The 26,581-nt window shown below is 38.5% G+C and overlaps 1 pseudogene; it reads left to right on the top strand.

Moving 5' to 3' along the window:
* Positions 1–26,230, top strand: part of LOC114092903 (large ribosomal subunit protein eL33-like) — a 67,621-nt pseudogene extending 41,391 nt beyond the window's left edge.
* Positions 26,231–26,581: the final 351 nt, after the last annotated feature.

The following is a 26,581-nucleotide window of genomic DNA, read 5'->3' as shown; positions in this document are numbered from 1 at the left end:
TCTTGAATGCTTTTCTTCTCAGTCTGCACTCACTCCCTAGATGATTTCTTCCAGCCAAGGTTTTAAATACTATGCATACACTTACATTTCCACCCCAGCCTGGTCTGCTCCTCCGAAACCTAGATTGGTCTCCAGCTTCCTGCTGATGTCTCCCCTTGGGTGACTGAGGAGCTCCTCAAACTTAACATTCCTCTCTGGACTCCTCATCTTCATCATCTCATTGCAAAACCTGCTCATCCTTCTGGGAAACAGCCAATCTTATCTTCTGAATGAAGCCTTTCCTTACCACCATCCTTAAAGTCAAAAACCTCGCCACAACCAGAACTCCCTTTCCTCTCTTCCAGATTTTTCTTGACAGTGTTTATCGTAGTTCAATGCAACACAATTATTTTTAGGTGTTTTGTTTATTTTAACAATAAGAGATCGATGAATGTAATGACTTGGCTTCTTTTGTTTATGCACTGTGTCCTCAAAGCCTAGAATAGTACCTGGGTTTAAAGGCCACCCATTATATGTTTGTTGGGCGAATGAATGGATAGACAATGACAATTTCAAGCTATTGGAAAGATGAAGTGATCATGTACAGAGGTTGGAAAGATATAGGAAGAGCAAAATTAGAGCAAGGAGGAGCAAAATTAGAGCAAGGAGAAAAGTAGGGTCCTGCATTGGACATATTATGTTTGAGATGCTGTGTCAGTCAGCTTTGTGTTACTGTGACAAAAGACCTGAGAGAATCACCTTAAAAGATAGAAATGTTTATTTTGGTTCATAGTTTCAGAGGTTTTAGTTCATGGTTGCTTGGCTCTATTGCTTTGGCCTGTGGTAAGTCAGAACCATCATGTCCCCAATATCCCCTGCAAGGGCACACCCCCAGTAACTTAACTTTTTCCAACTTTTTCCTACCTCTTGAGAGTTCCACCACCTTCCAATAGAAACAGAGGCTGGGAAATAAGCTTTGAACACATGAGCCTTTGGGGGCATTCAAGATCTAAGTTATAGCAGGTGACTTCCAAGTGGAGGGGTGGGAGGGGAAGGGAGGAGGCAGGGGGTTAGAAATTACGGTGGAATGTGATGGACATTATTATCCAAAGTATAGGTATGAAGACACGAATTGGTGTGAATATACTGTGTATACAACCAGAGATACGGAAAATCATGCTGTATATGTGTAATAAGAATTGTAATGCCTTTTGCTGTTATATATAAATAAAAAAAATTTGTTTCAGAAAAAAAAAAGTCCCAAGTGGAGATGTTGGGCAGGCAGAGAGTATATGCATCTGGGGTTTGAGGAGCGGTTCATGCTGAATATGAAAGTTTTTCTGTCCGTGCATTTTAGTTATACAGAATAATGGGTTTCACTTGGCATATTCATACGTACAAATAATCCCCACTGATCATATCCATTGCCCTGGGACCCTCTCCACCCCTCCAAGGTCCCAGGACTGTAGTCAAGTAAAATTATTACAGAAAGTCAAGAATGGTTCAACATTGGAGAATCTATTAATGTCAACTGCCTCCTTCCCAGATTAAATAAGAAAACTACATGATCATTTAAACGGATAGAGTAAAATCATTTGATAAAATTCAACAGTCTTTCCTAGGTTTGACTTTTTCGGTTAATAAAGGATGACAGCTTTTTGGAAGATGAGCTACAGCAACGGTATCAAACTACTTCTGAAAGGGCAAATGGTAAATGTTTTAGGCTTTGCAAACTATGTGCTGTCTCCCTTGCATATTTTCAATTTCCTTTTCTCTCCTTCCTCCTCCCTCTTCTTCTCTTCCTATTCCTTCTTCTCTTCCTGCTCCTCAACTTCCTCCTCCTCCATTGCAGCTTCTCTGTAACTTTTTTTTAAATACTTTTTTTAGTTGTAGATGAACACACAATTTCTTATTAATTTATTTTTTATGTGGTGCTGAGGTTCGAACCCGGTGCCTCACTCGTGCAAGGCAAGCGCTCTACCACTGAGCTAGAGCCGAGCCCCAGCGCCCTCTGTAACTTTTAAAAAGGTAAAAACCATTCTTAGCTCTCAGCCCATGTAATAATAGGCCGTGATTGTTGCTGACCCTGACCTACAGTTAAGAATCTTCCAGTGGTCAAATATTAAACATATTCCCATTAAATCCGAGAACAAGGCCTATATTATTTTCTTGCCACTACTATAGTGTTATAAAGGGGAAATCTTAAGTAATACATCAAGACACAGTAAAAAAGAAAATGTGTCATAGATATTGAAACAGAGTTCCATTCTCAACATTTATTCACCTCTCTTCCTTGATAATTCGAACCCAAATTTTGTCTATCTTTTGCTGTGGGTTGTCATGTTTGATGCACCTTCTGGAGCTGCTGCAGTCATCTTGTAATTGTGAGGAAAACCAGCCTAAGAAAAAGATGACACTGTAATTGTACAATGTAAAGATCTGCATCAGTGATGAGATCCCAGGAGTATTGAACTAACCCAGTCTGGAGCATCTGTTCAGAGGTGTGTATTGTGTACATTATAAATCTCTATTGTCAGGCTTTGTGGCTATTATTTAGAGCTAAAAGCATTCTGATTAGCCATCTTTATTTGTAGACAATATCATTATCTACTAAAAACATCAGAGAATTAGCTGGCTCATTGAACCACTAAGGTTAATGTAATCCATAAAGTAGTAAAATATGATCAGCTCAAAAAAATCAATAGCTCTCCTATGCATAGCAATAACCAGCTACAATCTATAGATAGAGTTTTGTGTTCAACACACGTGCCATGGTGGGGCTTGATGTTTTGCTTCTGGGCTTAGATAAATTCAAGCCTTTCTGCTTTTTAAATTTAAATATAATAAATAAATTTAATAGGGAACTCACTAAACAACAATGAAAATATCATAGAAAAATGCATGATCAAATAAGAGAAAAGCCATGGATTGCATTTAAACATTACATTTAATGCACAAAAAACATCCATTTAAAAGTTTATTTACAGACATATGTGGCTGGGGATATATTTCAGTTGGTAGAATGCTTGCCTCACATGCACAAGGTCCTGGGTTCAATCCCCAGCAACACCAAAAAAAAAAAAAAAATGCTAAAGACATAGATGGAAATCTGAAGAAATAAAAAGGGTTACCACATTCTGTGAAGGGAAGACTCGGTATTTAAGTTGTCAACCCTCAAATAATAAATATTTTAATGGAGACTAGTTATCTGACTCTAAAGTTGATCTGAAAAAAAAATGGATGAAAATGGACAAAACTATTTTATAATAAAGGGAGACTTTCTCAATCAAAACTTAGTGTAATAATATTCAAAATGGCCTGGCATTTTTTTTTCAGGAATCTATAAAAAGATAAAATAAAAAGAGTCAGAAAAATTGACCCAGGCATCTATGGGAATATAATTTATAAAGAAGTGACATTTTACTTCAATTGAAACATGATGGTTGATTCAATTTTTATTGGATTTCTTATTGGGAAAACCAACTATTGACTTTTTTTAAAAGAACATGATAGTTAAGCCGGGTGTGGCGCTGTGCACGCCTGTAATCCCAGAGACTTGGCAGCCTGAAGCAGGAGGATCTCAAGTTCAAGGGCAGCCTCAGCAACTTGGCGAGGCCCTAAACAACTTATCAAGAACATGTCTCTGAATGAAAAATAGAAAGGGCTGAGGCTGTGGCTCAGAGGTAAAGCACCCCTGGGTTCAATCCCAGCTACAAAAAAGAAGGAGAAGGAGAAGGAGAAGGAGAAGAAAGAAAGAAAGGTTTAATTTTGACAGTAACCAAGGAAATTGATTTAAAACAAGCCATACCATTTAACCCACCAGACTGTCAAAAACTAAACGATTAAACAACGATGCACCTCAGCGGGTGATAGTTTGGATCTAAAATGCGCCCCCAAGAGTTCATATGTCAAAAGCTTGGTCCCCCCTTCATGAGGCGGGACCATGTTAGAGGAAGCAGGTCACTGAGAGTGTGTCCTTGAAGGTATGTCTCCTCCCTGTGAACCCCACTGCCTCTCTGCTTCCTGGCTGCTGAGGCGAGCAGCTCTGCTGGCTGCAGGCCCCCTGCCTCGATGTCCTGCCTCACACAAGCCCAGAATCCATGGGGAAAAGTGACTGTGGGTTGAAACCTCTGAAACCATGTGCCAAAATCAATCTTTTCTCCATTGGGCTGATTTTCTCAGGTACTCTGTCACAGAGACAGAAAACTGACTAACACAGGGATGGTGTGGCTGTGGGAAACTATTCATGTACTGTTGGTCTACTTTTAAAGTTGTTTGGGTATATAGTCAGGCAGTATCTATTAAAAATTTTTATTGACTAAATGAACTTGCTAGGAATATACTTGGAGAACAACTTAAACATGTAACTAAGAAGTCTTAAATAAGAATTTTTTTTAATCATAGCAATGTTTTAATCATGCCAAGTGTAAAGAACAAAGCAATAGCAAATTCCTACATTTCCACTATTAAGTTAATGGTTACATATTTTTAGGGTACATCTATATTATGGAATGTTATGCTTTAGCTAAAAAGAATAAGAGGTCTAGATAGTTTACACATAAAGGTCCCCAGGACCTACTATTTAATAAAAGCCAAAGTAGCTGAACAACACCTACAGTAGGACATCATTTTTTTAATATTTTATTTTTTAGCTATACCTGGACCCAATACCTTTATTTTATTTATTTATTTTTATGTGGTCCTGAGGATCGAAACCAGGGCCTCGCATGTGTTAGGTGGGCACTCTGCCACTGAGTCACAACCCCAGCCCAGTGTGATATAATTTAAAATAGCACCTAATAAAACTAAGCTAGTGTGGTTAAACTTATCTCTGGGAAGGGGACTGGGATTAGGTATTGGTCCAGAAAGCACAGTCACTTTATTTATTTATTTTTTTTACAACTCAAAAAAATTCTTTAATAAAAATTATTCATAAAAATCCTAATAAATTTCAAAGAGCAAGATACTCCTTAGTACATTTATAAAAGAACATTTGGTCCTTTTACAAAAAGCTCCCTTTTAATTTAAATACATTTCTTATTTACAGATTAAACATAAAATATCTATAGTTGCAAAACATATTGCACATTACAGAGAAGCATTTGTGTATTTCAGTGAGTTTTCCCAGAGTTTCCAACTCTAGATTTTTTTTTGTAAAACAGATTTACCTTTCTCATGTATAATAAATAAAAATGCAGCTTGTGTTTTGCTATTTAAAATTAAAACAAAATACCTTTTTAAAAATATTATTCCTCTGCCTCTCAGAAAGAGGGAAGGGAGTTGTGAATCAGGGAGTTCCACAGGACTGTTTTTTTGTTTGTTTTGTTTTGTTTTAATCAGATTCACATCCAAATTCAAGTGCAGCACAACCCCGAGCCCTGTGGCCCTGGGAACCCATGGCCCAGGCCGCCACACCTCCTGGCTTTCACACGGGGTCCCTGCCCTACAGGGAAGAGGCACTAGAGTAGGAGCTGGAGGCTTGGGAATGGAAAAGCAAAGATTAGAATTTTTTTCTAAGGTCTCTGCTCAGCTACTCCGTGGACAACATTACCACTGGACCCTACCTTATTACCAGCACTAAATGTGAGACTATCAAAAGAAAAAGAGTTCTGGAGCCCTCCAGAAGAAAGGAATGTCTGACATTGAGTCTACAAAGAGCACAGTCACTTTAGACAGTTTAATATTTAACAATGAGATTGTATTCAGATGTTAGTTATATGATTATTAAACTCTTAAAAAAGGAAAAATAAATAGTGTAAAAAAAAAAAAAAGCAAACAACAAAAAGGAAAGAAATATGTTACTTGAAAAGTGAAAGTTTTCCCTGTTGGAACCCCTAGATATAACCAGGATAAAAACTTTGTAAATGTTCTACTAAACATGTTTGTGCATATATAGCACACCATGCTTTTTGCCTTAAAGAAATAAAATTATGTGCTGATTTTGTTTTTGTTTTTGATTTTGTTTTGGTACTAGAGGTTGAACTCAGGGAAACTTAACCACTGAGCCACATCTCCCATCCCTTTTATTTATTTTTTTTAAATTGTGAGACAGGGTCTCACTAAGTTGCTGAAGCTGGCCTCAAACTTGTGATTTTCCTGCCTAATCCTCCTGAGACACTGGAATTACAGGTGTGCACCCCCGCACTTGGCTTTGTGTTGATATTTTACTGTTATTTATCTAGCATCTTTTCAAAAATGGTTCATTCATTTAACAAATATTTATTGAGCACCTACTTAGTACCAAGCATGGTTCTAGTGTTACCACTGTTCTAGGCATGTAGCTCTACTTTTTCCTTTTTATTATTTTTTTTGTAGTATCCTAGTGACTGGATTTGCTATACTCTCATATTTTACTAATACCTCATTGAAGAAAATACAAGTTGTTCCTAATTTTATATATAGTAAATACTGCTATAATGAATTTCTGCATTTGGAACTCACATAGACATCTTTTGTCACTTGTTTGATTGTTTTTCTAAGATAAATTTCCTTTAGTAGAAAAAAATTACCTGTAGCAGGATTGCTAGGTTGAAGAGAATACACAATAAAATGTTGCTACATATTTCAAGGTTGCCTCCAGAAATCTTATATGATCCAGGTATAAGAATTCTAAAATGTAGCTCAGTGGTCAAATGCTTGCCTAGTACGCATGAAGCCCTGGGTTACATTCTCGGTACTGAGAAAGAAAGGACCAGAAAAAAAAAAAAAAAAGGCGGGGGGGGGGCGGTGTTGTGTGTGGAGAAAACCAAATGTCCTTTGACAATAATTTATTTGGGTGATATAAGGGGTTGAACACCAAGGGTGCTTTACTACTGAGCTATATCTTCAGTCCTTTTTATTTTTATTTTGAGACATGGTCTCACTAAGTTGCCTAGGCTAACCTCCAACTTGCAATCCTCCTGTCTCAGCCTCCGGTGTCTCTGGGATTACAGGTGTGCATCCTGACTCCCTTGACGTTATTAAAAGTTACCTATCTTTTTACTTTTTGATGATATGACACTTAGAAAATTATATACTCTTTGTTTTAATTTTCAGATCTTTGGTGAAAAATACGGCTGAGATTATTTCCAGGACTTACTAACCATTTATATGCTTCTGTGAATTGCCTGATCATGTCTTTTACTTGTTTTATTCTGAAACATTCATAGATTTCTTATTAAAGTATTCTAAAGATATTAATTTAGTCAAGTGCAGTGGCACACTCCTGTAATCTCAGAGACTCAGGTGACTAAGGTAGGAAGATAGCAAGTTCAAGGCCAGCCTGGGCAACTCAGTGAGACCCTGTCTCAAAATAAAAAATAAAAAGGGCTAGGGATATAGCTCCATGGAAAAGCCCCTGGGTTCAGTCCCCAGTACTAGGAAAGAGAAAAAGAAAGAAAAAAAGAAGGTATTAACTTGATGCTTGCCAAATAATTTCAAAATTCTGTACAATGTCATCTTGTTGGAGCTCATTTTAAAATCATACGTGGCTGACGACAGCCTGGGCTAAATGGTTGTACAACTTTTTAATGATAGAAAAATGATTGATTCTATGGGACCTGACCCAGTACAGATTTTTCCACTTCATCTCCAGTGCTTCCCTGAAGAGATAACAGAGTTTTGTAATAATCCAATATAAAAATATTAACATGTCAGTCATTGTTTTATGGGTGTGTGGGGGCAAAGGGTAGATCATGTTGTTTGCCAATATTTTAGAATGGTCTCGTGATAGCCTGAAGGCCACAAGTTCTTGGCTAAGTCTTGCTAAGTTGTCTGACTTACAAGGCCGAGTTTTGGGTTAGAATTCTTTGTGTCACAATGGAGAACCACCTTGAATTAGTTTAAGGTAAACAGAGGCATTACTGGAGAGACACTAGGGCATGTCATTACCTGGAAGAAGCACTGCTGTGAGCTGTGTGATTGGGACTTAGAGACCAGCAACCTTCAAGGTGTGCTCACAGTTCTCATTAAGATTTCCTCCTGGGGAGGGGAGGGGAGGGGGGATAGTAGAGGATAGGAAGGGCAGCAGAATACAACAGACACTAGTATGGTAGTATGTAAAACAGTGGATGTGTAACTGATGTGATTCTGCAATCTGTATACAGGGTAAAAATGGGAGTTCAAAACCCACTTGAATCAAATGTATGAAATATGATATGTCAAGAGCTTTGTAATGTTTTGAACAACCAATAATAATAATAATAATAAAAGATTTCCTCCTGCAGTAGATCAGCGGCTCAGCATGGGCATAAAAATGGTGACCAACAGCTCCCGGGGCCCTTACACTCCTTGATTTCAACCACTCGACAGAGGCCTACCCTGACTTCCTCTATTACTGAGTTTAAAATAGCAGAAAAATTATAATTAAGTCATGTTTGGGCTGGTGCCAATGGCTTGACTGTGAGAAAGGGGCCTGTCAAGCCGTGTATTTGGAGTGGGGAAGACTATTTCCCAGAAGAGGGGGAGTGGTTTTTTTAACAGAAGGTGTAAGGGGCCCTTGCTACTCAGCCTAGATGGACATTTGCTAACTTCCCTGTCCAAGAGTTTTATTTGTCTATGTCACAGGTATCTGTAAATCTAAACCAGGAGTAGTAATGCTGAGTGATTAGGAGTAGCTCTCCCAGGGACAGATATGAACAGTTCTGTGACCTCAAGGAAGAGAATACTCTAATCAGTTAGTTATATGTGCCAGAAATGTGAGAGGGGCAGAAGAGTACTGGCCTGGAGTCCTTTCGGTTTCTACTCAAGTTCTCCAGGGATTGAATCTAGGGGTGCTTAACCCCTGAGCCATATCCCCAGCCTTTTAATATTTTACTTAGAGACAGGGTCTCACTGAGTTGCATAGAACCTCGCTAAGTTGTTGAGGCTGGCTTTGAACTTGCAATCCTCCTGCCTCAGCCTCCCTTCCTTGTTTTAAATGTAATCCAAAATTTAAAAAGTTGTTTCATTGCCCACCCCCCTTTGGAAAACTGTCAGAAGGAGACTGTATTCTTTAACCTTTCAGTGTTGGTCTGCAAACAGTAAGAAATGAGAGGAGTGGTGGACGGAGACCATGATGGAAACTGTCCTTGGAGTATCCTAGTTTGAGTACTTGTAAAGACTGACACTTGGAACAGTGAACTTGGAAGCCTCCAGATTCAGTGACTGTGCTAGACTCTTGGAATTCAAAAGAAATTAAAAAAACATAAACAAATCTCCTGTTCTTAAGGAACTCTATCTTTAACAGGAGTGAGGCCCAAATGGATCAAGGGGTTTCCTGTGATCAAGGAGAAGGCTTGAAGAAGGACTTCTCTGAAAGGTGACTCCTGAGCTGTTTGGAAGGACAAGAGGAGGACGAAAAAGAAACTGAGGAGGAGAACAGAAGGACGTTTTCAAGAGAATTCTAGAGGGAACACTTTAAATGTCATGGAGGTAGTTAATCACATGACATATGCGGGGAGTAGCAAGATATTCAGTAAGCTGTTCAGGAGGCTGAGGCAGGAGGATCACAAATAAGCCAGCCTTGGCAACTTATCGAGGTTCTAAACAACTTAGCGAGACCCTGTCTCAAACTAAAAAATAAAAAAGGGCTGAGGACACAACTCAGTGGTTAAGCACCCTTGGGTTCAATCCCTGGTACAAAAAAAAAAAAGAGAGAGAGAAAGAAAAAAAAATATATATATATATATTTATATATATAAATATATATATAAATATATATATATTTTTTTTTCAGTAAGATTGCAGTGAGAAAGTATGATAGTGGTGTGAGATAAGATTGAAGAGACAGGTAAGAGCAAGGCCAAAAATGGTCTCAACTACTAAACCAGAGTTGGATTTTTATCTTGGAGACTCTGTAGATTCACAAAGAATTTTCAACAAGAGAACAGGGACATGTTCAGAACTGGAATTGAGAAATATCTTTGCAACTCTAGAGGAGTTAGATGCAGTGGATAGATTGAAACTGTTTTGTGCAGGGAGACCACTTCAGGGACTCTTGCTGTGATATTACCAAATAAAAGATGATAAGGCCCCAGCCAGAAACTTAGCCCAGAAAAGGAAGGTACAGGGTGGTTCAAACCATACCCGGAAGTGCAATCCTCAGGGCACGGTGACTGTGGATGGTGTTGTGCTTGTGGCAAAGGGAACAATCTAGTTTGGTTCTCATGCTTCTGGCTTGGACAACTCGGAGAATTTAGGTGTCACTTTACAAGATGAAGAACATAGGAAGAAGTGTTCACCAAATGACAGAGTAAGGTGGGTCGGACTCTCAGGATTTTTAATTTTTAATTTTATTTGTTCTTTTTAGATATACATGACAGTAGTATTTTGTATTTTGGCCTCCATGTATGTATATACATGGAGAATTACTTATTCTAATTAGGATCTTTTGGGTATAATTATGCAGAGTTATCCTGGTCATGTATTCAAATACAAGGCGAGGAAATTTATATTCCATTTTAATTCTACTCTTTCCTATTCCCTTCCCCCTCCCTTTCCTTCATTCCCTTTTGTCTAATCCAATGGACTTCTATTCTTTGCTACCCTTTCCTTGTTATGCATTAGCATCCTCATATCAGAAAGAACACTCAACCTTTGGTTTGGGGGACTGGCTTATTTCACCGAGCTTGATATTCTCTAGTTGCATCCATTTACCAGCAAATGTCATAATTCCATACTTTTTTATGACTGAATAATATTCCATTGCATATATATATATATCTCACATTTTCTTTATCCATTCATCTATTGAATGACACCTAGTTTACTTCTGTAGCTTGGCTTTTGTGAACTGAGCTGCCGTAAACATTGATGTGGCCACATCACTATAGTATGTTGATTTTAAGTCCTTTGAGTAGAAACCAAGGAGGGGATAGCTGGGTCAAATAGTGGTTCCATTCCAAGTGTTCTGAGGAAGCTCCATACTGCTTTCCATAGTAGTTGCACCAATTTGCAGTCCCATCAACAATGTATGAGTGAACCTTTCTGCCCACATCCTCTCAACATTTATTGTTACTTGTATTCTTTATAATTGCCATTCTGAGTGGAGTGAGATGGAATCTCAGTGTAGCTTTAATTTGCATTTCTTCTAATTGCTAGAAATGTTGAACATTTTTTCGTATATTTTTTGACTATTCATATTTCTTCTTCTGTGAACTGCTTGAGAGAAAATCTTTACCACCTGTACCTCAGATAGAGCCTTAATCTCCAGGTTATACAAAGAACTCAAAAAACTTAACGCCAAAAAACCCAAATAACCCGCTCAATAAAGGGCAAAGAAATTGAACTTTTAGGATTTTTAAAAATTATATTCTAAACCTCTGCTATAACTCACACATTCCTTTTTATAAATTCATAAAATACATGGTGTTTTGTGAAATAGAAGGGCTTTTCACTCACCTAGACTAACGAGGCTAAGGCCTATAAAAATTGGTGATAAACCTACATTATTAAGGCAATTGCAGTATTTCTATTATCTCGATTTGCACAATGTTGCTGAGGGCCATTGCTAAGTAAGAATGACGCATAGCATGACCCAGGTCATTTGCAGTGTCATTGCATGTAAGGTGACCTTGCTCAAGGACCAGGGCGGGTCCGGGTTTAGGGCGAATGGGGGTTTAGGGCGTTCCCGGTTTAGGACAATCGGGGTTTAGGGCGGTTCCAGGTTTAAGGTGTACCCTGCTGGGAATAGGGCGTATCCTGCTGCCTCAGGCGGCTGCTCCTTGAGTTCCCGTTTAGTTCTCCTTGAGTTCTCGTGGGATTCAGAGAGTATTTTGGGATTTTGCCCAGAACGTGATTTGGGCCCGGAATGTGAATTCCCCCAGAACGTGTTTGTAGAGTGCCGGTGTGAGTTTGGAAATAAAGAATTGCTGTTTGAATCTACAAGGCTGTGCGTGGCTCGTGATTTTGTGCCCAGCCAGACTGCGGCACAATGTCACAAGTATAGTTGTATAATATTTAAAAGTCTTAACATTAATTTGGTGTCAACATACCTTATATATAATCAGAGATATGGTAAATTATTGTATAATGGTGTATTAAGAATTGTAATGAAAATAAATAAATAAATAAAGATAAATAAAAGTCTTGCAACATAAGTAAATAATCAATGATGTTAGCCATTATTATTTTATGGCCCAGAGAAACCAACATTTTAGCTACATTGAATTCAGATACAAGCAACAGAAAGGGCTTAAACAACAGTAGTCTAGACAAGTTAAAATCTTTAATGTCAAAGTCCAAATTTTTATTATCTATGCCTAGGACAGTGGTTCTTTTCAAGAGGTTCTTCTTCCAATTTAAATATTCTCTCTTCTATTTATCTTTCGTAGCCTAACTTTCTTCCTAGTAAATGTTTAGTGACTTTCAAAGTTGCGAATTCAAAGAACAATGTCCAAGGACAGAAGCAATTAAGATGATGTGATTAGAGGTGGGAAGAGATAAGAAGTTTACTTAATATAAATCATCAGGATTGAGGTGAGGGGTAAAGTTTCTGAAAACTTGGCAGGTGAGAGGAAAAGAAGAAGTGAATAAAAAACTCTAAAGTGGGACTGGGGATATAGCTCAGTTGGTAGAGTGCTTGCCTTGCATGCATGAGGCCCTGGATTGAATCCCGAGCACTACCAAAAAAAAAAAAAAAAAACCTCAAAAGTGAATGTGAATTTAAGTGGTCTATTTCTGGATGCACACACCTGTTTTAAAAATGGTTGCCTGAGGTAAGGTGGGAGAGAGGCTGCTGGAGAGGTCGGCGTAGGTATTTGTAGCAGGTTAAGGTCCTGGCCTTTGCTTTTGGTTTGAGTGATAGTTTTTCAGGCACTTATTACTTTGTTAATAAGTCTCTTTAAAACGCCGCCACAAGAAAATCTGAGACCAGCTATTATAGAAGTAGCTTCCAAGAATGAAAAACAAATATTGGGGGAAAGAGACCAAAGTGGCAGTTGGAACCACAAATAAACTCTTAGAAATAAATTTAATATGAAATATATACTCTAGTTGCACGCAGTGGCGCACGCCTTGTGATCCCATCAGCTCCAGAGGCTAAGGCAGGAGGATTGTGGGTTCAAAGCCAGCCTCAGCCAGAGGGAGGCACTTAGCAACTCAGTGAGATCCTGTCTCTAGATAAAATACAAAATAGGGCTGGGAGTGTAGCTTAGTAGTGCAGTACCTCTGAGTTCAATTCCTGGTACCAAAAAACCCCCCAAAAAACAACAACAACAAAAAACCAAATAATTATATACTCTTAGGGTCTAGTAGATTGGGATTCACCGCAGCTTTAGAAATTATGCAATTTGCCTGGATGTCCTAATGTAAAAATAAGGGAAGCAGGTTAGACAATCGAGGATCTCTTTCAGCTTTAACATGCTGGGCCTCTAGATCCTTCCCTGTTGACATCAGTAAAACTTGACTGAAACATAAGTGTTCACATGGACTTCCATTGCTCCTAGTAAATAACTTATAAAATTGTAAGAAATGTGGGGGTAGGAAGGAAGCTTTTGCATTTAAAACCTGAATAGAGAAAATTGTTGAAGGCAGTCATCCTTGCATCTGTCTATTTGATTTGGGGAAAATAAAAATCTGAGTGCCTGAGACATGAGATTTCTCCTAATACCTAATATGACTTGTGGTGCTACATTCTATGTAGCTATTTTATGAATCTATTCCCAAAATTATAATGGAAAGCAAATAATGGAAGCTGGTTAAACTACAGTGGAAAAAAAAATGATATATTTAGAGCAAAAGAACTACATTTAAACTCCAATGTTGCTGGTTAGTAGCTATTTGATCTTAGATGTCAGTTCACTATCCAACAGCAAGCCAGACACATTGGTGCTCACCCATGACTCATGAGGCAGGAAGATCTATCACAAGTTTGAGGCCAGTCTGGGTAATTTAACATGACCCCATCTCACAATAAAAAATAATGCGCGGAGAAGCTCTGTGGTAGAGTGCTGCTGAGTTCAATCCCCAGTATTGCAAAAACAAAAACACAACTACCAAACAGCAGAGACCTGGTCAGGAAAATGGGATAATAATACAGTTTTTAGAGGGTTACTGTGAACATTTTAAGGAATAATATGATTCAACTTTATGAAATGTTAAATGCTGTATTCTGCAACTGGTTTTATTAGACCCACTGATCTGGATTGTCTAGCACAGAGTTCAGCCCACTGTAGGATACTTTTTAAAAAAATTATTATTATTTTATGTTTTAAAGAAAAAAGAAAACCACTGTTACACCAATGCAAAAATTTTAAATCCTTGGTTGTAAGAGTGATCAAAAGAAGTCAACTTGTTCTTTCAAAAGAAGTCAACTTGTTCTTCTTGCTTTCTTGATTTCTGCCAAGAATTCACATATGCCCTGAAGACTCTTCCGCTCATTCACTTGCAAAAAGCATGGCAAGTCAAGAGGGTAAAACCTTCACTCACCAGCTTGATTGTTCCAGGAAAAGGCCAGTTCTGTTTGGTATTATTCACCAAGACAAAGTTTCTTTTGAAAACTGGTGATGTCTATTCCTTATTTCAGGTGGAAAAAATAACATTTGCATAAAGCAGGAAATGATTTTCATTTCATTATAAACAGTTTAAATCTGTTAAGAACTGAAGTGATAAAAATGCAAACGTAACTCCAGGGCAAGTTACTTAACTTTTATATTTATATAGAAATTTTTGTCACCTTTATTGTCAACAAAGAAACATTGTTTGAATTAATTCATCCATGAACTGGTAATTCTGACCTCTCTCTAGCACAGTATTAGATAAACATTATGAGGCCATTGTTTTGGATTAAGATTCTAAACAAGATTAAAAATCAAAATGAAAGTTTCAGTAATAGTGCACGCCTATGATCCCGGAAGGTTGGGAGCCTCAGGCAGGAGGATTGCAAATTCCAAACCAGCCTCAACAACTAAGTGAGGTCCTAAGCAACTTAAAGAGAACCTGTCTCAAAATAAAAAGGGCTGGGGATGTGGCTCAGTGGTTAAACTAAGACTGGGCTCAGTTTCTGGTTCCAAAAAAAAAAGAAGAAAAAAAATGGAATCACTCATGCTAAAGTCAGTAAGCTGAAACTATCCTAACCTTCCTAGAAGTCAGAATTGTAGAAGTATTAGGGAAATTTTATAAACAGGCCAGTTTCAACTGGCATGATAATAAAGTTCCCTCTGCCTTAATTAGTTAACCTCCTGATGCTAACCAGTTAGTTATTTTCCTAATATTAGATCTCACTGTCTCCACCATACAAAGAAATAACTGAAATGTCCAATCTCTTTGTTCTGATTCTGTTTTCTTCAGCCTTTCTCTGTATATGAAACCAACCTCCTTTGCTTGGTTCATGAGAACACTTATTCTGTTTTATGGAATGAAGTTTTTCCTCATTCTAGCATAGAAGTTGTCTTTCAATGACTATAAGGCAGGAAGTATTTTGATTATTATTATTTTATTAATATTATTATTATAGTATCTTTGATTTTAAATGATTGCCTCAGACTCCATCTTGGCATCGGTTGGTCAAACCACCAATTTTCTTACTAATGACCTCTTTGTCATGGAAATTCACAGGGTTTTGTTTTGTATTTTTCTTTCCAGGTATGCTAGAAGCTTCACAAAAATGCTCACTTCATTCTAACAACAGCCTGGATGAGAGTTTTGTTTCTCACTCTGCAGGGCAGGATGATGAGCCCAGAATCACAAAATAAGTCAGTGGAAAGGCAAGTACTGGTCCCCTGATTTGCTGGATTCTGGATCCTGGACTGAAAGGTCCATGGAGCCATGCCGTATTGGGGTGGTTATTCCATGGCACTCTGCAGAGGGCATATCGGTTTGTTGTTGTTGGCATTAACAAAAACCAAAGAGATTTTTTGAGTGGTTAACTTACAAAATAGATGGAAGGTGAGGGAGTGAGGTGGGACAAGACCAAAAAAAAAAAAAAAATGACCCAAAGTAAGACTTAGAAACACTTCCAGATATGTAGGCAGCAGGACACATTCTGGGCTTTACATTAGAATGAAGGCTCCAAAAGCTGTTTTCATTGCCTCAATTTAATTTTCTAGTAAAGTCCCAAGAGAGAGATACCTTTGGCTCAACAAAGATTCCTTGGCTAAGGGAAGACAGAGGTTCTGATCATACACTGTACCATTAAGACTGCTTATAACAGGGTAAAATAATTCCCCAAAGGAAGTAAAGGTGCTCTAAGGCAGGGAAATGGGTGCTGAGATGATGTACCTTACACCCCCCACCAAGTCAACAAAATTCCATATGCAATTGTTCTTCAGGGCATTAACTTCACATAATATCAAGAATACTCTAATTTCACTTAGTAGTCTACTATGGAGCGTTCATACATGTATTTGCTCAGGTGCTTCTCATATTGAGCTATGAATAGACTGGTAAAATTTTCACAAGTAGTTCTTACGTAATTACGTAATGCAAAATATAGTATTTTTATTTGATATAAATGACCACGTTTAGGATTCTAAGAAGGTCTACATTCAGAATGTGGTGAAGAGTGCCCTTTTATTCACAGTTGTTGTGATTTACGGAACGTGAGCTGTCCTCTCTTGTCCTGGATGTTCTCTCTTGTTTCTGGTCTGTAGCACATCTCACCCAGCAGCAGCAGCATGAGGCATCCTAGTCAGAGTCAGAGCAATAGGGATCCAACCACCCAGGTGGAAATAGGCAGCTTGGCATCCAAAGGGTGTGACAAATGCTCTTAGACTTCCAAATAAAATTGGTGGAACAGCATGATAGAAAATCCAAGAACAGTCTCAGCTGAATTTTACCAAGCCATGAACGAAGCGATGCCAATATTTCTCAAATGATTCCATGAAATAGAAAGGGATGGACCACTTCCAAATTCATTCTATGAAACCAGCATCACACTCATACCAAAACCAGATAAGGATACATCAAAGAAAGAAGACTATAGATCTATATCCCTGACGAACTTAGATAAAAAATGCTTAATAAAATATTAACAAATCATGTCCAATAACATATTAAGAAGATTGTACACCATGACCAAGTTAGTTTTATTCCAGAAATGCAAATCAATAAATGTAATTCATGAACTCATATGTGATCCATCACATTAACAGAATTAAGGATAAAAATCTCAATAGATGCAGAGAAGGCCTCTGACAGTACCCATTCATGACAAAAATACTAAAGAAACTAGGGATAGAAGAACCTACCTCGACATATAAAGGCTGTGTATGAAAAAACCCAAACCAACCTCATGGTAAATGGAGGAAAACTGAAAGCATTTCATTTAAAATCTGGGAAAAGACAAGGAAGTCCACTCTTACCACTCTTATTTATTATAGTGCTAGAAATTCTAGCCAGAGCAACGAGGCAAGAGAAGGAAATAAAAGGGATAAAAATAGGAAAGGAAGAAGTCAAATTATCACTGTGTGCAGATAATACAATCCTATACCTAGAAGATCCATAAAATGCCACCAAAAGACTGCTAGAGCTAATAAACCAATTTGGCAAAGTAGCAGGTTACAAAATCAACATACAAAAATCAATAGCATTCTATATACCAACAAAGAATCTGCTCATAAGGAACCAGGAAAACAATTTCGTTCACAGTATCCTCAAAAAAAAATTAAATACCTAGGAATAAATCTAACCAAGAATGTGAAAGACCTCTACAATAAACACTGTAGAACATGGGCTTGGGCTGTAGCTCAGTGGCAGAGTGCTTGGTAGCATGTGTGAGGCACTGAGTTTGATCCTCAGCACCACATAAAAATAAATAAAATAAAGGCATTCTTTCCATCTACAACTACAATTTAAAAAAAAAAAAACTATAGAACATTAAGAAAGAAATTGAAGAAGACCTCAGAAGATGGAAAGACCTCCCATGTTCATGGATAGGCAGAATCAATATTGTCAAAATGGACATACTACCAAAAGCAATACAGAAATCCAATTCAATCCCTATCAAAATAACAATGACATTCTTCACTGAACTAGAAAATGCACTCCTAAAATTCATTTGGAAGAATAAAAGACTCAGAATAGCCAAAGTATTTTAAGCCATAAAGAAGCAATTCAGGAGGCATCACAATACCTGACTTCAAATTATACTATAAAACTATGGTATCCCACACTACATAATACTGGCACAAAATAAAAAACACAGAGACAAATCCACACATATCAGTCATCTGATACTTGATAAAGGAATCAAAAACATATATTGGAGAAAAGACAGCCTTTAAAACAAATGGTGCTGAGACAACTGGTTATCCATATGTAGAAGAATGAAATGAGACCCTTATTTCTCACGCTGCACAAAAATCATCTCATAATGGAATCAGACCAGAAACTATGCAACTCTTAGAGGAAAACAGGGTCAACACTCCAGCTTTTAGGCACAGGCAACAACTTTCTCAATAGGATCCCTAGAGCTTAGCAAGTAATGCCAAGAGTTAATAAGTGGGACAGCATCAAATTAAAAAGCTTCTGCACAGCAGAGGAAACAATTAGGAGTGTGAAGAGAGAACTCACAGAATGGGAAAAAAATCTTTGCTAGCTATCTTCTGACAGAGGATTAATATCTAGAACATATAAAGAGTTTAAAAAATCTTTACACCAAAATCAAATAATCGAATTAATAAATGGGCAAATGAATCAAACAGACACTTCTCAAGAGAAGAAATACAAATAGCCAACAAATATGAAAAAAATTGTTTAATATCATTAGCAGTTAGGGAATTGCAAATCAAAACTACACTGAGATTTCATCTCATGCCTGTCAGAATGGCAGTTATCATGAGTGCAAATAATAATAAAAGCTGGAGAGGATGCAAAGGAAAAAGAACACTTTTAGTGGGACTGTAAATTAATACAGCCACTGTGGAAATCAGTATGGAGGCTCCTCAAAAGACTAGGCATGGAGTCACTGTAGGACCCAGTCATACCACTTGTCGGTGTTTACCCTGAAGAATTAAAGTCATCTATTACAGGGATACATGCATACCCATGATTATAGCAGCACGGTTAACAGTGGCCAAACTATACAACCAACCTAGGTGTCCATCAATGAATGAATGGATTAAAAAAATGTAGTATATCTACACAACCCAGTTTTATTTGGCTATAAAGAAAAATGGAATTATATCCTTTGTAGGAAAATGGATGGAACTATAGATCATCGTGTTAAGAAAATAAGTCAAACTCAGAAAGTTAAGGGACATGTTTTCTCTCATATGTGGAAGCTAAAGAGGGAAAAAAGAAAAGAAAGATGGAGTTCGATCTCCTAAAAACCAAAGGGAGATCAATAAAGGGAAGGGACCAAGAGGTGGGAGGGAAGGAAGGAGGGGGGAAATTATATCGTTATACTGTGTGCATGTACAGATAAGTAACAACAAATCCCAGCAATGTGTACTACTATAAAGCACCAATAAAAGAATGTGGAAAAAACAAAACTAAATTAAACTAAATCTAAGAACAGAGGACGGCCCCCATTTCCAGGCCGACTGGGAAGTCAGTATCAGGCAAGTTTTTCTAAAGTGGTGTAGTTTACTCCACTGAGCTGTGGCTCAAGGGGCAATGTTCCAAATTGCTCATCTATCCTCTAAACGCCTCATTAGTCTCTAGAAAAAACTGCCACATCTGTCGATGCAAATCTAGTCCATTTCCTACTTGGTTCACTAGTTACTGTAATTGTGACCTTCCTATTCATTGATTCCTGATCTGGACTTGGCAGACTCGGCCCACTCTGCCTGAGCCAGCTAGCTTTGTATCAGACTGCTGGCTTCGACCTTGGTTGGATGTCTGCTCACCATCCTGATCCCCAACCCTCCTTTACTGTGGCTCTAGACAGGTCACTAATGGCACTCAGTCTTGGGCCTGGCTCGTCTCTCCTTCAAGGGAAGGAAAAGAGCATGAGGGGGAGCGGGGGGCAGCTGCAGGGATGCTGGATCCCCCTGCTGACCCTCAGCACTGCCGCTGGGACCAGCTCTGCAGAGAGGAGGAGAACAGGGGCTGAAAGATGGCTGAGACTTGACTTTGGAGAATGAGTAGCCCCACTTGCTCAGTGCTTCTGCCTGATTATTTTATTTGCCCTCCTCTGATTTCACTATTACATCTTTTGTGAGCTATGGCAATTGTGAGTCTACCCAAGAACTGGGGCTTGGTCATGGGTGACATAAGACTAAGATAAAGATTTAGCTAGAATATTTCTGCATATACCTAATGGGCTTATTTATGCTTAATAACACAGTGGAATACTTAGGATGAAGAATAAACTGAATATGATACTTCTTAATTCCTATTTAAGAACCCCCGTCCATAAACACTTTTTGTGGTTGTGGGAATTAAACCCAGAGGCACTCTATCCCTGACCTACCTCCCCAGGCCTTTTAATTTTTCTTTTGAGACAGGGGCTTGCCAAATAACTGAGGGTGGCTTTGAACTTGTGATCCTCTTGCCTCAGCCTCCCAAGTCATGAGAATTATAGGCATGTGCCACCATATCCAGGAAGAACTCCTATTCTTAAAAGACCTACTTAAGAGAAAATTCAGGTTATATTCCTCTAAAGATATTTTTGTTGTTGTTCTCTTTTTCAGCCTTTCAAGCCCTACTGAGAGTGGTTTTCATGTCCATTCTCACAGGGGGGCTGAGGAACTGCTCCATACTACATTAGGATCGTCATGCATTATTTGTTTTTTTTTTTCAGTATTGCTAAATGATTCTTTGCAATTGCCTCTTCATGTCCCCAATATTCTTCCTTATCTTTATAGAGATATTTATTTTAAATTCCCATTCTGTCTGTTCTGCTTTCTCTTGACTAGAGTGTTCTATTTATTGTCTGTCTGTTATATGGCTCTTGTTCCTAGGATATCACAAAATTTCCCACTGTGAACTTATCTTTATTACTTTAGAACAACAGCTCCATGGCAATGCTGTGGGTTTTTGTTTGTTTTGTCTTTTAATGTAAAATACTTAGAATGGTGACCAGTGAGAAAATCACACTGTCAAGCTTGCTAGGTATGGTGTACTATATTTGTTTTCTATGACTGAACAAATGATCCTAAACAGTGGCTTAAACCTGCAGTCATCCCTTTGTATCCATGGGAGATTGATTCTAGGACCCCCATAGATACCCAAATCTGTGCCTGCTCAAGTCCCTTATATGAAATGGGAAAGGATTTATATATAACTTACATACCTCTTCCTGTATAGTCTAAATCTTCTCAGCTGAGCACAGTGGCCCACACCTGTAATCCCAGCAACTTGGGAGGCTAAGGCAGGAGGATTACAAGTTTGAGGCTAGCTGAGGCAACTTAGAGAGACCCTTTCTCAAAATAAAAAACCGAAAGGTTTGTGAGCTGGGATTGTGGCTCAGTGGCAGAGTGCTTGCCTGAGACATGTGAGGCACTGGGTTTGATACTCAGCACCACATAAAAATAAATAAAATAAGGGTATTGTGTTCATCTACACCTAAAAAAATATTTTTTAAAAAGGTTTAGGGATGTAGCTCAAAGGCAGAGGTGCCCCCAGGTCCAGTCCCCAGTATAAATAAACAAATGCATAAATAAATAAAATGTAAGTCATGTCTAGATTACTTAGGATGCCTAATACAATGGAAATGCTATGCAGATAATAAGAAAAAATGTGCATACCTGTTTAGTACAGATACAGTGTTTTGCTGAATATTTTTAATCCATGCTTGATTAAGTCTATGGATGCAGAACACACAGATTCAGTACGCATCTGTACACCCATTTATTACATCATAGTTCTATCAGACGTCTACATGGGTGTAACAGGTTCTCTTGCTGAGGGAATTAAAGTTCACAGTCAAGGTGCTGTTTGGCCTAGGCTTTTCTGTCTGGAGGTTCTGGGAAATAATCTACTTCCAGGCTCACTTGGGTTGTTGGTAGAATTCCGATTCCTGCCACGGCTAGACTGAATCTGCATGTTTTTGCTGTGATGCTCCCACCACCTAGAAGCTTCCCTCAGTTCCTTGCTTGTGGCAATGGTACATCATGTCCTTCTCTAGCCTGAATCTTTCAACTCCTTCCAGTTGAAGAAAACCCTTTTAAATGTTTTTAAAGGGCACTTATGATTAACGTATGCTCACTAATCTCCCTTTTAGTTTCATTTAAAATCAATCAATTAGAACATTAATTTGCTATGGCGGCCATAATGAAATATCAAAAATTGGGTGGTTTAAGCAACAGAAATAACATCTCATGGTTCTGGAATTTAAAAGTCTGAAATTAAGGTATTAGCAGGGTTGAATCAATGTGTTCTGTGCCTCTCTCCACAGCTCAGGTAGGGTTGGGCATTCCTTGGCTGGTAGACAGTATTATCACATTGAAGATGGTGTCTTCATATTGTCTTCCCTCTATGGGTACCTGTCTTTACAAATTTCCCCTTCTTTATAAGGACACAAGTCATGTATGATCAGAGCCCTCTGTAATGTTATCATCTTTTTTTTTTTTTTGGTGGGGGACAAACTGGTGATTGAACTCAGGGGTGCTCAAACACTGAGCCACATTCCCAGCCCTATTTTGTATTTTATTTAGAGACAGAGTCTTAATGAGATGCTTAGCACCTCATTTTTGCTGATGCTGGATTTGAACCTGGGATCCTGCTGCCCCAGCCTCCCAAACCGCAGGGATTACAGGCACTGCACCACTGCAATCTGGCTATTAAAATGTCATCATTTTAGGTGCTACAGTTGTGGCTCAGCGGTAGAGTGCTTGCCCAGCACTATGCGAGGCCATGAGTTTGATCCTCAGCACCACATAAATGTAAATAAGTAAAGGTATTGTGTCCAACTACAACTAAAAAATGAATATTAAAAAAAGTCATCATCTTAAATGGATCATCTAAATAAGGTCACAGGGATTGGGGATTAGGGCTTTATGTTTTTTTTTAAACCCCTAATAATTACTAACCTTAAATTACATCTGCGAAATCCCCTTTTTCCATATAATAGAGCAAATCACTGGAGTATTGCTGGGGTAAAGCCCACAGAGGCCAACTTCACATGGCTATTATTGCCATTTTTCTTATAGCACCTGTTTATGAAGGGCTTCAGACTGTGCTTGAAGCACTTGAGGACTTAGTGTCCTCCAGAGTGTAGCCACCTAGGGAACTTCTGAAAGATCTAGAGAATTAATTGCCTTAAAGAAGTGCTACTAAACATGAAAGCTATTAAGTCACTTTTAATTTTCTTCAGTTAATTGCTGATGCGAAAATATTATAGATTGCTTTAACAGTGTCATCTTAGAAAATGTATACATTCCCAATATAGAATAGCAGGGAATTAAGATATTCAGGACCATCATTACTGCAGTGCAATCTTTCTTTTTTGAAATTTAGTTAATGTGAGTGTTGTAAAATAAACATTTTTTGGAGAAAGCCATTGTCTTAGACTAAGCTCCTACCCTGGGTCCCAACAGACCAGACTAAAAATAAAAATAAAGTCACTCATGTTAAAGTTCCATGTCACCAAACCAGAACTAAGTTGGTATCTGACCTTCCAAGAAATCGGAGTAGAGAGAAAACAGCCAAATTTCCCAACCAGGCCAGTTTCACCTGGCATGATAATGAAGTTCCCTTTGCCTTAATCCTTACCCATATAAAGGTAACCTGAAGTAACCTGCTTTAACCTGTCATTTTTCTATTGTTCTGTTTCCTGTTCCTGCATTACAAGGAAATAACTTTGAATGACCAATTGTTTCTTCCTCTTTGTTTCTGATTTTTAAAAATTATTTCATTGGTATATTATCATTATACATAACAGTGGGGCTCAGTATGTCTTCTCTGAACATGGATGATATAATTTGATCTCATTCGCCAGCATGTTTCTGATGTTTTAAAAAAGCCATTCACTGTGTATAAAACCAATCTCTTCTGCTCAGCCCATCAGAACACTTGTTCTATTTTATGGAATTAACTTGCCCAATTTTGGAATTGAAAATAGACCCAATTAAGATTCATACATGAAATTGTCATAATTCTGTCCTTTGAAAACACTACATACATTTGCTAGAATTTCAGCAATATTTGATGCCCAAGCACACAGTGATATCAGCAAAAATAAATTTGTATAGCTGGGTACAGTGGTGTGTTGAGAGTCATCGTGGACTATGTGTGGACCAAATCAGCATGGAAGCCCACTGAATAGGAAAATCTGGTATTTGGGAACTTCTAGTGGCAGTTCCACTGGTTAAGACCATCCAGATACATGCGAATTTCTATTCAGCTCTGCCTAAAAGGTCACACACAGCACCAGAGATGGGGGTGACCTACTGCAGCCAGATAGCCACACAGCCTCTCAGAGATGGGTGTGGCCTGCCAAGATGCCAATCAACCTATTGACGACAAGACATCATGAAGCAAGACTCCACCCCTGAAATCTTTTCCTTGCTTTTGATGTGCTCCCTTAAAGAAAACTATCAGAGCCATTTTCTAGTTGTTCAGCTCCAGCTCTGTGTGGGCTGGACCTATCAGGTACTCCCTTTAAACTATAATTCTGACTCTGTCTTTTATTTCTTTACTAATTATTTCAGGTGGTTTATCCCCTCCTGGACAGGAAAAAATTACCCTGGCGAGGCATGGCCAGCCTCACGATAATGGTGCAGGTCTGCAATCCCAGGGACACAGGAGGCTGAAGCAGGAGGCTCACAATTTCTGGGCCATCCTGGGTAACTGCTTGAGACCCTATCTCAAAATTTGAAAACAAAAAAAAAAATGTCTGGGGATGTAGCCAGTAGTACAGTACCCTCAGGTTCAAACTCTAGTACTGTAAAAAGAAAAGAAAAGGAAAAAAAAAAAAAAGGCACTCATATGCAGAGATGTGGTAATAGTATCTGATACCAGATAAAGTTAGCAGTACTTGGTAAAGTTTCTGGGTAAATCTCTTATTTTTTTAAAAAAAAAAGTTTATAGAAAAGTCTATAGATCATAGTGTGAGTTACATTTGAAATCTATATTTTAGGGTCTTAATGACTCAGTAATTAGTGATATCTTTGGTTTTTATTTATTTATTTATTTTTTTGTGGAGATGGATACAGGGATTTAACCCAGCTGTGCTCTACCACCAAACTACATCACTAGACTTTTTTATTTTGAGACAGGGTCTGGCTAAGTTACCCAAGCTGGCCTCAAAGTTACAAGCCTCCTGCCCAGCCTCCTTTGTAGTTGGGACTGCAAGAGGGCATAACTTTGCCTGGCTAGTAAGTGATATCTTTTCTAGAAGGAAATGGATAGTGGTTACATTAGTTTGCTACAGGTTCCATAATGGAATACCACGGAAAGGGTGACTTAAACAACAGAAAATTTATCTTCTCATAGTTTTGGAGCAGAGAAGTCCAAGATCAAGGTATTAGCAGGTCTATTTTTTTTCATGAGGCTTCTCTCCTTGGCTTGCAGATGGCTGCCTTTGGCCTTTCTTCTGTGAAGGTGACCCTTGGTGTCTCTTTATCTGACCAAATTTCCTCTTTGTATAAGGGTATTAGTCAGATTGGATTAGGGCCTACCCTAACTGTCTTGTTTTAATTTAATCTCCCTGTCTCCAAATACAGTCATATTCTGAGTTACTGGGGATTCGGGCTTCAACAGATGAAACCTAGAGAAGAGAATGACACAATTTTGCGCACAACAGAGGTTAATTTTATGGGTTTTAGAGTCAGTAGTACCTGGTGTCCAAAGTCATGCTGCAGTAATAAACCACCACCAAACAGGCAAAGATTTACTTCTTGTGCACACTGCATGTCCAGGGTAGATTGGCTGGGGTCTCTACCCTGCATTGTCCCCATTCCAGAACTCAAGCTGACAAAGCTGACATCAGTATCTGAAACACTTATGGTGGCTGAAAAAAGAACTGGGGCAGATGTCACACATAGACTTTTCAAACGCCTACTCAAAATGACATATCACTGCTTTTTCCGCCATCTTGGCCTGTGGAGGCCTGCTGGGAACAGGACTTCAAAAGGCAGATATGTCTGGAAGGCTGTGGTGCAAAGCCATTTTTGCTGGCTATAAGCGGAGTCTCCGAAACCAAAGGGAGCACACAGCTCTTCTAAAAATTGAAGGTGTTTATGCCAGAGATGAAACTGAGTTCTGCTTGGGCAATAGATATGTGTGTGTGTTCAAAGCAAAACAACACAATGACTCCGGGTGGCAAACCAAACAAAACCAGAGTCATCTGGGGAAAGGTAACTCCTGCCACGGAAACAACGGCATGGTTTGGGCCAAATTATGAAGCAACCTTCCTGCTAAGGCCATTGGACACAGAACCCACGTGATGCTGTACCCCTCAAGGATTTAAACTAATGGAGAACAAATAAAGATGGACTTGTGCTCTTGTAAAAAAAAAAAATTAAGTTTACCTTTCACCAACTACAGAAATTTAGATGGTCTTGCCTACCTTCAAGGGAAATGAGGGGGCTAGGGAGATAAAAATCTGACTCATGATTTATTCATTTAGTGCTGCCTTAACATAATATCAGAGCCTGGGTAATGCATATGTATTAGAAGTTGATCTGACTCATGGGTCTGACAGCTGGGAGGTCCAAGGTGAGGGACTGCATTTCTTGAGGGCCTTCCTGCTGTATTTGACAGGATGAGAAGGCATCACCTGGATCAGAGAAAAAGCAGAGGGGAAAGAACTTATCAGGAA

The sequence above is a fragment of the Marmota flaviventris genome, chromosome 7 (assembly GCF_047511675.1).
Source record: "Marmota flaviventris isolate mMarFla1 chromosome 7, mMarFla1.hap1, whole genome shotgun sequence".
Classification (NCBI taxonomy): Eukaryota; Metazoa; Chordata; class Mammalia; order Rodentia; family Sciuridae; genus Marmota; species Marmota flaviventris.
This window is presented reverse-complemented; position numbering and strand designations above follow the sequence as displayed.